The sequence below is a fragment of the Anas platyrhynchos genome, chromosome 9, assembly GCF_047663525.1.
Source record: "Anas platyrhynchos isolate ZD024472 breed Pekin duck chromosome 9, IASCAAS_PekinDuck_T2T, whole genome shotgun sequence".
In the NCBI taxonomy this organism is placed as follows: domain Eukaryota; kingdom Metazoa; phylum Chordata; class Aves; order Anseriformes; family Anatidae; genus Anas; species Anas platyrhynchos.
Window position 1 is genome coordinate 8,866,561 of NC_092595.1, and position 12,988 is coordinate 8,879,548.

Consider the following 12,988-nt stretch of genomic DNA (forward strand, 5'->3'; position numbering starts at 1 on the left):
TGAAATAGGAAAAGAAAATTTTAATTTTAATTTAAATTTTAATTTAAAATATTTAAACTATGGACCCTCAGAACTCAGATACCCTGGAGCATCTGCTGAAGAAACCACTGTTGATTTCAGCATCTGGAAAATGCAAAGATATTGTGACAACTGTGAAGTCCAACAGGTAGGCAGGTATACTCAGGTTTGGGTGGCCAAGGCTGAGCTTGTACCAAGCAGTTGCATAAATGGAGCAAAGGTTTCTACAGTGGCTGAGGCCATCACAAGGAGGCTCAACAGAAGGGAAAAATGAACTAGAAAACATGCTGCCATCTCCAGCCTCTCTCAAACTTGCTTATTCTTCCAGGGTAAGACAGCCTGCCAGCCCAACAGTTTGCTTTTGAGGTTTGCCAATATGAAGCCATCACTAGTATCAAACAGTCAAGAAGAGCAGAATTCCCCCCTCCATATAGCTGCTTTAGTAGCTTGCTTTAAAAATAGTTCATTTCTGGTTTCTAAAGATCCTTTTTCTACCACAAGAAATTTGTGGTGTAAGGGTAAGATGAGGTAATAGAAACAAGAACTGCAGAGTGCCAGTTGGGTCTCTTCAAATCCCCTGACTGGGCAAGACTTTCTCCAGCAAGCCATGTGGGATTTCCTGTAAAACCCGCACTCTGTGCAAGACTTTCAGATGATGAGAAAGGTGTAAAATAGATTTGGTGACGAGGAGTTAGCGCAGAGTTAGCAATCAAGTCTGAGTCCTTGGAAACACATGATTACCTGGGGCTGATAAAGATGGTTTTTAATCTTGGACTAAAGGAAAAACCTGGAAAAAAAAATCTGAAAAGCAAACCAAAATGATCCTACAGGTCTGGTTTTGTTTTAAAGCCAAGACGTTTTGCCTGGCATTAGTGAGCATTAAGCAGTTCATTTCTTCCACTAGCCTTTATCCCAGGAGACCCTGTAGCTGTTCTGGCCTGCGTACTGCAAGCCACATGCACTCAGGATGTGGTGTTCAGCCTCTCAGGCAGAAGCAACATGCCATTTTATTATGATATATACCACAGCTGAGAAATTCTGCTTTACCAGCTCGCTATCAGCACACCAGCCTAACAGTTGCAGGTTCATGGACTGCTTCAGAAAAGCTTATTAGCATGTTTTAATTCATTACACAGGGGCCCAAAAGTCAATGGGAAAGGTTAAGGAAGCCGACAAGTCACCGGAGTTTGACAGCAATTGTCTTGCTTCTTTGTACCTTGTTAATATCCACAGAAGAAATTTAGCAACCCCTGATAGCTCCAGATCAGGCCTGTCCTCTGCCAAAAATGCACATAGCCATGAAGCTGCACATCATCTCAAGGCGTACACCAGCCAAGGGGCTGGAGCACGGTTCTCAAGGTTTTTGAGCATTTCCTAGCTTCTGTCTGGTTACTCCTGAGGTCTTCATTTTTATTTTTTTATTTTTTTTTAATTGACAAGACAGCCACACTTAGCTTCTCAAATTTAAAAAAAAAGAATAAAGTTGAATTGATCAAACAGTATTCTGTGGAACAATGCCAGCGCCCTACACAGGTCATCAAGGTTGAATCTTTACGCATACCATGCAGATCTTCATTACTTGAGTTAATTGAATTTGCCAGGACAATTTAAATATGAATAAGGATGTGATACTAGAGGGGGAAAAAATGAAACAAGTCGGTTTATCAACTCTTGGTGCTCCTCTTAAACTGTTGTATGTTCAGTTCATAGCAGAGATCACTCAAATGTTTGCTTGAGACCAGTTTCCATGCAGAAGCATTAGGCCTTGCATTGCTGTTTCCCAAGCGCTTCTACCAAGGGGGGCCGAAAAAGAAAAGCAACTGCTGTAGTCACGTCTGACAGCTTCTCCTCCCTCCCTGATCTCGAGAGAGGGTAGCTACAATTGTGCTATCCCGTTTTGCAGAGGAAAGCCATTCAGTTACGCTCATAATTCTTCACCGTGCAATGAAACATGCTTGGGTTTCCCCCGACACACACTTTCTATTTTGTTTCTCATCACAGCTATATTCATTCCTGCAGGCCTGGTGCACAGCACACAGACTGCCACCTTCAGAGCTACACCAACAGCAGCCGATTAAAAGCTCCACTGAATATAATCTTGTCCCCTCCTCTTGGAGCAGAAACTAGTTTATATGCTAATGGCAACTAATGGTTTCCAGCAGCGTTGCTGAGATGACCTGCTGGAGTGAAAGATTGGATTGCGCCAAGCAGCTTGACACAGCAGCGCCTACTGCTCCACGAAACACAACCCAAGGCAAGCAGCCATAGCAGGACACTGGGGTTTCTTTGTTTTTAGTGGCTGAATGCTGCAACTGCCTGGCCTTCTGTTGGAAAAGGAGGGGGGGTTCTTCAATCCCCCGTCTGAAGTCACTAATCTTGGAATAATGGGTTACAAATTTCCAGAGCAAAGTTCATCTCTTCCTAATGACAGCCTAATTGTGCAATTCACGTTTCTATCATACTGTGGGAGAAGGAGGGATGGCAGACAGCTGGGAGTGAATTAAAATCTCTGCAAAATTGGTGGAGTGCATCAGCCTCCTTCTACTTCGTACAAGCTCAGTCAAGGCTGACCCTCACAGTATTAAATCAGAACTGTGGATTTGGGAAAAAATCAGATTGCTGTTATGATGGGAGAAGTGCCAGACAGAACTAAGCGTAAGGCCACAGTTTTCATTTGAAGAGCGTTAAAGGACATTGAATGTCAGGCATTCTCGTTCTTCTTTAAAATTACCAAAAAGGATCACAAATCCAGAGTCTGAAAGCTGTGAAGTACCTACAGTTGAACGCTCTCAAGTTCAGGCCATGAACAAAAAAAAACAGTTCGCAAAGTGTATATCAGAGCTAAGGTAGATTTCAAGAATTAAGCATAAAAAGGAAACAGTCAAATTTGCACGTCATCAACAAAAAGGTTTAAGCAGCCTAAAGGGTTTTAAAAATACTCTATCCAACCAGAATTTTCAGTGCAAGCCTTTAAGTAAAGTGTTTCCCTTCCTGAAGGCCAAAAAGTACTTATAGGCTGTCACATCAGAGAAAGAAGCTTTTGCTTTGGGTTTCCTTTTTTTTTTTTTTTTTAATTCTATTTATTTCCCTTCCTCACTATGTGTGCCCTCTGTTTACTCATTGATAGTTTGTTTATTCATCCAGCCTGAAGAGAGTAGCAGTGAGATTGGTTCCTGGTGCAAGCTGGCCACACGTTCTACAGATTGCTTGCTCTAGGAGGAACTAAAAATCCAGCTATCAACAGAAGGGAAATCCCATCCTTTCTCCTATCCTTCCACAGTACTACAGAAAGGTAGGCATCAAGGAGGTAGGGACACTGGAGAATTAAAATTCCCACGTATTTGCAGGTCAACATTGCCACAATGTAAAAGGCAATTTCTAGTTTATCCTCAGATGACAACAGCAGCAAACTGCAAGGACTTTAAGGATTTGCAGTGCTTTTCAAGTCACAAGGAGCCCAGCACGCTCCTTCTTTACATTGGAAATGCAAGTGAACCATAGTAATTTTGGATCCAAACCTGAACTCCCCCCAGGATCAGAGGCTTTAGATCCAGGCTTCCTGGTTGTTGCCAGGTCAGCAGACCCCTCAGACACACACTTAAGGCAAAGTTAAGTCCCTGTGCAGCTGCACTGAAACTAGAGGAAATGTACACATACTTAGAGGTCTGTTTCGTTAAATGTTTAAACGTGTATTTATCTAAAATGACAGAGGAGAGGCAGGAAATTCAGATACAGAATTAGAGTCTGAGCCCAGGGAATCCCAAGGCTTGGAAGCAGTGAATTTGATGGTTTTCAATCAGGAGAATTTATGGTTTAAAAATCACTTATTCACTTGAGTCAAATTGGTGAGCAGGCTCAGGAACTCAGGCAGGACGGGTCCCTGATGCTACCATATGCGGTGCTGTTACTGCTAATGTACACCCTCTGGGGTTTATTTCAGCTTTCTAAACCAACTTTAAAAAATGTTGGCATAAACTTCCCCGGGGGAAGAAACTGATTTTGCCACATTTTCCAATTAACCACTTCTTGAAAAACAATCCTTTGATGTTCGCGTTTGGCTGTTTGGAGTGTACAGAGAGTGACACACTTCAAGGATTTCTACAGTTATTTAGTGCCAGAACACATCATGCATTTATGCACACATCTATGAATGCTTGATTAACGATCACCAGAAAATTAAATTTTAAAAACTAATGCAGAATTACTAAAGCATATGCTATCCCTGTTTACTTTAGGTGACTTCATATCCCATCTTGTTCTGAAGACACTTGATACAACATTGCTGTAAATTCATGAGATGCTGGTGATTAATAAATCTCCCACATCATTGACTATCCATAATCAGCAAAGAACAAAAAAACCACCATTCCACATCATTTGCACAGCAAAATAATTGTTTTGAAATAGATGTTACCTGTTTTCACAGAGCACAAAGGATATCGTATAGAAGTTATATTCTGCTCCCCAGAAAACAAACTTCCACAATTAAAAGACATTCAAGGCCAAGGTCTAACCTCAGTAACACCTTCACGGACTGAATCCAGATTTACAGCAGCACAACCCAGCACCTTGTCTACTCCCTCATCTGTAAACACTTCTTGATAGTTTCTAAATTTTGCCAGACAAAAGTTAATTCATCATCTTCCCAAAAAATGCATGCTTCACAGCAACACTGGATTGCTGGAACACAAATTCCTGGTCAGAGAACAGAATTCAATAAAAGACGGTTTCACATTTCCACACTGTCCTGTGAAAATCCATCACGAATAACAAAAAACACATGTGGCAAACTGCGAAGTTAAATACATTCACTATACTACTTTGACACTAAGCTAATCGAGAGATAGCAGACTGGATAGCAGACTTCATTCCTTCCTCCCCAGAGTTTGCCAGCAGACAGTTTCACAGCTGAAACGTTAACCTAAAAAAATTCTAGTCACTGGCTCAACTCTGAACTATTGCATCCAGCAAAATCATTTCAGAGACTATCCATATAATTATTTTAATGAGGGACCACTCGGCTCAGGAGCTGAAGGATTGTTTTCTTGCTCACTCCTGAAGAGAGGCCAGTTAGCCCAAAAATATTTCCCTGGTTACTGCCATCGGAGATAAACAGTGAGCCATAGCAGCCATTGCTCCTGCCAGCAGCACTCTGAGCGTGTATCTGAGTAATGGGACAAACAGTGCTCACAGCCAGGCTGTCTGGCTAAAGAGACCCAGCCACCCCTCCAGCAGCCTTCTGCAAGCTGTCACCACCATCTCAGTTCAGATGCCCATTAGAAAAAGTAATAGAAATGCTTCTAAGAGCGATGTCTCCCCCACAGAGGCACCCATACACACTCACGAGCACGTGCCCTCCCTTGCGTCCCAGGCTGGCTTCTCCGGTGTCCTGCTGTGGCAATGAGTTCACAGAAGGCAGAGGGGAGGGATGGAGAGAGGCAGCCTTCTGGGGAAGCAGTCCTGGATCTAAACAGCGGTGCACCAAAGAGCTGACGCTCTCCTGGAGGAGACTGCACAAATTGCTTAGTAACTGCTCCAATGCAAATCCCAGCACAGACCTCTGACACACCATACCCAGGCTTTAACCCTCCTCAAGGTACAGCTGGCTTCTTCCCTCCCAGATCTGAGCTCTCCACTCAGATCCTCAGACGCTCTGGAGGCACTCACAGCTTAGCACAGACAAATAAAGGTACATCCCTACAGACACAGAACAAATTCACTCGCCTAGGCTAAGGCATGGAAAGTACTCTCATTAAAATAACTTTAAATACTAGAGTATTCAGGGCCAAGGGAAACCAAGTGTGGCTGCGAATAGCTGTCTCTGAGGACTATCCCAAAGGCACACCCACACACCAGAGTGTAGTACTGCTATTTAAAGACAAAGGAAAAGACTGCACAAAACCTATCGATTTAGTTGGAAACACAAGGCTAGCACTCGGGCAGGGGAGTAAGTGGTTCTAAACAACCAGATCAACAAATACTCCAGGACACAAGTTTGTAGTGCCTGAAGAAACACGCGTTGGTGTGACAATGGTAACGTGGCAGCTGACCTGTCTGAAGCAGCACTGGCTCATTGCTTTAGCAACAGATTTATCAGAAATGTTGTCCCTGTGCCATCACCCACCCAGCAGCTCAGTAACTTCAGATGCAGGTCACTTCACCTGGTGTGCAGCAGCAGAGTTGCCACCCAGGAAGCACGATGCAGTCGTAACTTCTTGTTTTTCTATAAGCCCTGCTGTCAGCCCAGCTCAGAAGAGACAAGTGTCATTCATTTTGCTGGTACGGAAACTGAGGCACAGGGAGAGGGATCCAGGTCACTGTTGGTTTCCCTTACTTGCAAAACAAACAGCAGGCCACATTTGTCTGTCCAGTCAGGCTACTAGCAGGGATCTCCACCTTGAGGATAACATACCCAGGGTTTCCATCATTCCCCTATAAGCCAACCAACACAAGTTATTGCAATGATCATGGCACAGCATGAGAAAACTACCTGGATTTGGTACGCAGTTACAGATAAATGCCAGATCAACGTAGAGCATCACCATGCTAGAGTACCAGACACACACAAGAGCTTAAGACAGCTGCAGCGTTACAGCCAGGCTCAGCAGATAAAGCTACACGAGGAGAGCAGCAAGATGCATCGCTTGTTTTCACATTGCACTTTCCTTCCGCAGCCTCTCCTAAACCATGTGCTAAACAAACGGATTTACCAGCTGCAGCTCATACCTAGTATTACTCTGCTTCCCACACTGATACAGACGTTCTCGTGTAACTGCTTTACAATCAGGCTGCCTCTCATTCCAGCTGTGTTTTGCTCTCAGGAGGGGAGGCTGTGGGTGGGAGATTCAGCACAGCGAACGGACAAGAACCAAACTGCAGCCCCAGCCCCAGCTCCTCTCCAACGAGCGCCTCAAACCAGGCTGGGTCCGCACAGCCAAGGTCTGGTGTCAGGCACTGCCCTCTCCCGGGCAGCAGCCGTAAGCTGCCTGCAGAGGCTCCTCTCCAGGAGCAGAGAGGTGGGGGAAGCTGCTAAGGCTTGTGGAAGTGTCAAGTCTATGGAACTGGTCGATAAGCGTGCCAGGTCGTTAGGCTCAGAAAAATGTCTTAGTCCTGGCTGGAAAGATGCTGCAGATGAAGTAACTGATCCAGCTGGGGAGCTAGAAGGAGAGTCAGAAGGCTAAATGCTACCTGGCAGGTGAGCATGAATTGATAACCTCATGAAGGACTCTGGAGAGATTGAGAGGAATGAACTCACCTGAAAAGGGGCACCAAGGAATTCCTCACTGAACCCACAGGCATGCGCAAAAGAAAATTTATCAGGAAACACTTTCAGTTTCTTTAATTTGAATTAAAAGTATTGGGTATCTTTCATTTGCATAACCAGTAAAGGTGCACATCTAAGATGCTTTTGCTATGCTCAGAAGGCTTAGCCCTGCCTATTTCAGCAGAACAACATCTTGTCCCACATGAATATTGTCCCACCAACACATGGAGTAGAGTACTACTTACTGATGTTTCAATTTTGTGTTACTGGTAAACATCTGCAATACCAAGAGAAGTTTATTTTAAATTCAAGGACCTGATCCTTTGTTTCATTACACTGAGTATCTGACCCTGCATGCTCATATGTTCACACCTGTAAGCACGGCACTCTGAAAGCATGACGAGGACTGGCTCATACCCTAGTGTCTCTAACTCAGATCCTCTTCCCAGATTTTTTCTCTGTAGGACCAGAAGGGACCACTAGGTTCATTGTGTTTGACTTGTTGAACACACAAGAAGTTCACAGAAATTGGATTAAACCAGCATTTTAGAAAGCTCTTTAATCTTATGTTAAAGACTCTAGGCAACTACAAATCCACTGCTTCCCCTGCACCTGGCCTAACACAAAGAAATTGGCTTGTGTTTCAAAGCTCTCACTTTAACTTCCAACCCATTGACTTCTCCATTTTGGGGTTAAAAAAATGACAGTTCCCACCACTTTCATCTTTTCACTGGCAGATCTCCCTTCCTGAGCCCAGCAGTGAAGTCAACATGCACAGGTTCAAAGGAGAACATTATAGGTATCCCATTCCTTTAGCTCTTCCCATGTCACCTCTGCTCTACCCATTGCTAGCAGATGATGACCCTTAATTCACAGCATCTCATAATCAGACCTTCAGTCATACAGACCTTTGCTCCTTAAAGTATGCTGCTGTGGGGGCTCTCTATCAAGGTGGTGATGGGAGTTTAGACAAAGACTGAACTCTGCAATCCTCAGTTTAATAACTTAGACAAGAACAAGACCTGAATATGAATAAGGTGCAGCCTCTGTGCAGAACAGAATTGCTGAGACATCCTGGCTTAGAAAAAAAAAAAAAAAAAAAAAAAAAAAGTGGAAAAAAAAGGTGTTTGGTCAACGTTTCTCGTCTGCTGCAGAAGCCTGGAGGATTTTTTGCCCTTGAGAAATGGAATGAGCGACTAGGATCAAAACTGTGGAACAAGACACCTGGCACAGTCCAAGTATTTATAGATAGGAAGCTAGGCTGATACAGCAAAGCTTTATTTATCATTCTTTTCTACTGGAGCACCAGTAGTTCGGTGAGATAATATCCTGGGAGGGAGGGAGACAACTCCACATCTGAGAAAGCTCATTGGGCAGGCTAATCGACAGAAAGATTCAGATAATAAAGCAGCAACGGAATTCATACCCAAGATGAACATATCACGGCAAAATAGGGTCCTTAAGTGGCACTTGAAGTGGCACTTGAAGTGGCAGATCTGGATGAAGTTGGATAATGAGCTCGACTCATTGAACCAGGATCCAAACCCTGCACAGACTGACCTCCCTGTGTATTCAGCACCATTTTTCCCTAAAGTCTCCTTCCCAGCCAACTTAGACTACAATTCAGGCAGTAGAAAAAAAAGCAAACTAAGCTATCATCTTGTGGTAATAAGCCCTGCAAGTTAACAAAACATCACCAATTACAGCTATCTGTCTCTCCATGTTTAATGCTTTTCCATTTTATTTCTTGTTATTTCTTGTTCTGCTATCCTGGGAGGAACAGAAATATAAGTACCCAGAAGGCTTCTACTCTAACTTGCCTTCTGAGAATTTGTTCTCTTGATCTTCTCTGTAGTACTTGTCTCTCAAAACTTTTTAAATGGAAATTAAGCTCTGCCTTCCCTATTTTCATTACCATTTTCCGGACTTTTTTTTTTTTTTATTAGGTAAGCAGCATTCAGTGCTACTCACTAGCAGCAAAGCAAGATACATATCATGCTTTGAAGAAATGAAGAGACACAAGCATCAAAGATAAGAATATTTGTTATAAAAACCTCTGTGGAAGACAATATTTTATTTATTTCCTTTGCATCGAGAACCAGATGAAAAAATATCCCAGGTTCCCTAGGTAGCATTTTACATGAGAGGAAAATAGATATTGAATACAAATAAAACAAGAAAAATTCTGAGCAGTGTACAAGGAGACCCTGTGGCTGGATCGCAGTGGGTTTTGAAATATCTTCCACTGCAGATTTCTGTCTTCACATGATACAGTCACTTTCCCCAGTAACTAGTGCCTTTGTGAGGGGGCCAGACACAGGGGAAAGGAAGGTGTTCCTCATTTATTTCACCACTGAAGGCAAAGGTGCTTCAAGAAGTACAAGAAATTTTGGCCTGGCCTCATTAAGATGGGATTTCCTTCTGTAGGAAGCACTAAAGAGACATTTTTCTGCCTTTAAACCCTTAGCTGCTCTAAACCCATTTCAAATACTTCAGTCTTCATGAACAGATAGACATGAAGGATTGCTTTTCATTTCCAGCAGTAATTTAGACAGAGCAGCAGGGCAGAGCAAGCACCCATTATTGCTGGGCAGTCAGAACTGCGGCATTCCTGTGCCCTAGGGTAGAACAAAATCAGAAATACGTTAGTGCAAGAGATAGGTTCTCAAGTTACTGACAGAGGATCTTGTCTGGTTTTGCACCATCTGCAAAATCCTGAATAGCCTCAATGAACTACGTACTCCTTGGTGCCTGTGGATTCACTACCCTGTTTTATGCAGCCACCAGCCTTAAGCACAGTTAAAAAACATTCATTTAGTCAGTTAAAAACGTAGCCTGCAGCCTCAAGCTCCACAGCATGCAGAAACAATGCTCATCCATCCATGTCAAGCCCATTAGCTATGAGGTCCCTTGTGAGATACTGGAGGGCTTGAACATTGACAGCAAGGCAGGCTACTAAGGGCGTCTGGGGACAGAGGGGACTGTTTTGGCAGGAGGGATCCTAAAACATAAAGGACATTAATCAGCAGCTGGGTGACATGGAAAGCCATGTCACTACTGAAAAGCCATGAGATGCTGTCCAAGAGTGCTGCATTTCATGCCAAGGAGCTACGCTTCACTTTCAGTTTCAAGATGTCTAGCATGGAACTGAGAGCACTACAAGGAGGATCAGCTCTGGACTGCTGCATTTCTTCCCTGGCTTTCTGGGGTCCACTTCCCCTTGGTTTTCAGGGACCACACCTGTGAACTGCTGCTCCCAGAGTCTCAGGGTCACGTACCGGTGCTCAAAATACTTGCAGATCAGATGCCAAAGGGGCCTTCAGATCCTGTAGGCCAGCTCATAGAGCAAGAACCTTCCTCTGCCTGTTGTGAGGGAGTCAGGGTTCCTTTCCCTCATCCTCTTTGTCAAGCTGTGGAGCTCTCCGCTGTTACCACTTAGCCACGGGGAAACTGCCCTTCAGCTACCCCCTCACAGTGACCTCTTTTGGCAGGCATTCACTATTTTCTTCTCTATATGAGCAGGAGACTGCAACCACACTTTCCCTCATCAAAACAAGACCCATGGATTCAAAGGAAGCCTTGAACTCGTGCGATCCAGATACTGGGTTAGCCCAGCACTGCTCGCTGCTGGCATTGCTGAACAAATGTAGGTTATCTGTGGCTGCATTTACCACAGATATTTAACCCAGGGAAAAGCATACAAGTAGACAGCTGGGTACCCGCAGGGATTTAGTTCTGGTTTCATCAGGATGAATGTGGTCTGAAATAAGACATAGCTACAGAAGCTGTAAGGGACCTTTCATCATTGAGCTATTAGTAGTTAATAGATTAGACAGAAAGATAAAAAGATATTACTTCTTCAGCAAATACCAAAGCATCACTGTGCTCACGAGCATCATTCCAAAGAAAGAGTAAAGCATTTTTCTGACACTAGCTGTGAACAGAAAGGCTGTTCACTCCTTGTAAGACTCAAGCCTACAGAGATATTCAGCCGTGACCTCACAGGAAAGGACTGTCGCTGCAGGCCTGACTGCAACCATGAGGCCTCTGTTTCTACTGTAGTTACCTGTGCCTTCCATTTCCTCTCGCTGTGATATTTAGTACAAGAGAGACAATTGCCACAGAATATTCCCAGGGCTCCACAGCTGCAGTCTGTATGTGAAAAATAGTTTGTACCTCAGAGTGCCCCAAGTATTACTGAGTAAACACCAGCCCTGAACAATACTCCATCTGGATCTTTGCATTGCAGAAAAGATTCCCCAAGTTAGAGCCAAGTCAGAATATGCAAAGGAGATCCATGATCCTGTCACTATGTTCAAACACAGCCATCCTGAGAAAAAGGCACACGCACACCCCTAAAGCTTATCAACAAGCCTCTGCTAGTAGCAAGGGACTAGCAAGATGGGGCAGGCAGAGCCCAGGTTCTCTGGGACAGATTGTCTTTCCTTCCCTGGGTTTATGCAGCACCTACCACAAAAGGAACTGGTCTCAACTTCACAGAATAGTCGCAGTTCACAGTAAGTGGTCGTTGGCCAGAGTCACGGTACACTTCATGGTACAGCAGAAGAAAGGGAACACAGGGGACGTTGTTAATGCAAAATCCTATGCCACATTGCCAGTTCCTCGGTCCCCTTCCAACACGGTCACCACACGCAGAGTTGTCACTGATGTACTTTCACAGCTCATGCAGCTGAAGGCACCTCATCCCTAACAGCAAGCTACCTTCTGCCCTTCAGATGTCCTCTTCGGTAGAATTTTAAACAGAAGCAGAAAAGATGTTTTCTGCCTCACAAAATGGGAACGTGCTTAGACTGCATTGATGTACTACCCATTCTCTACCAGAAAATAATTTTCCAAGGGATTTCCGCCTGTAATACTACGCCAGGTCATCTCTCAGCATATTAGGCAGGAAAGGTGTTTCCCTGGGAACAGTAACCATGGCAAACCCAGTGTCTTCCCCTCTCTACCTACAGGAAGAAAAGGAACAGCAGATGCCTGAGCTGTGGCTACAGTAGGCCCACAGAGCCATAAGCAACCTGGAAGGATCTGATCAAAGCTTCAGGAGGAACAGCGAGGAATTTTGCTATTTACTCAAGATGCCAGACATTTCTGCCATGCTACAGAGTGAACTCTGAATGCCTCGTTACAAAGAATGCAACTGGAAACATCCGTGTTAGTGAAAGGTCAGCCAAATCCAACAATGCATAGGTAGGCACTGAGCCCAAAAGTCAGCACGGATAAACGGCCAACAGAAGCAGAGGTAAACGGGCTGGCTTTGCAGTTTTCAAACCCTGGCATTGTGTGTTAGAGCCCTGTTAAAGAAAGCATTTGCAAAGCCTGATTTGCTGCAAGCAGGAGTTGCCAGCAGATCACCTGCTTCTGGTCCACCTTCTTTTCCTGCAGAACAGTCTCGATTTCCCAGACTGAATGCAATTCCCAGATACAAAGGTTTCCGAAGAGTAATCAAAGAAGAACCAAAATACTTCACAACTTCAGCCCGTGACCATTTGGAAACACTTTTGCTGAAGAGCTAACTAAATCATAATAAAGAAATCAACTTGAAAGTACAACTAGACTGTTTTGGGGGGATCTTTTTTATCATGTACTAGTGAACATTTTTTATACTTCTGGATTTCAGGTTTGCTAAGTATTTATCCAAGTTAATAGAACAAATGAAACCAAAGGGTTCCTCTGGTTGATCTCTCT

General features: G+C 44.0%; 1 protein-coding gene across 4 annotated transcripts in view; it reads right to left on the reverse strand.

Moving 5' to 3' along the window:
• The window catches only part of MCF2L2 (MCF.2 cell line derived transforming sequence-like 2), a 158,511-nt gene that overhangs the window by 124,217 nt on the left and 21,306 nt on the right, over positions 1 to 12,988 (reverse strand). Inside the window, exon 1 of one of the 4 annotated variants that reach the window (XM_038183881.2) lies at positions 5,363 to 5,702. The exons of the other annotated variants lie outside the window; for them this stretch is intronic. The gene's annotated coding sequence lies outside the window, so the exon portion shown is untranslated. Of the gene's footprint in view, positions 1 to 5,362; positions 5,703 to 12,988 lie in introns of those variants that run through there. 4 annotated transcript variants of the gene reach the window in all.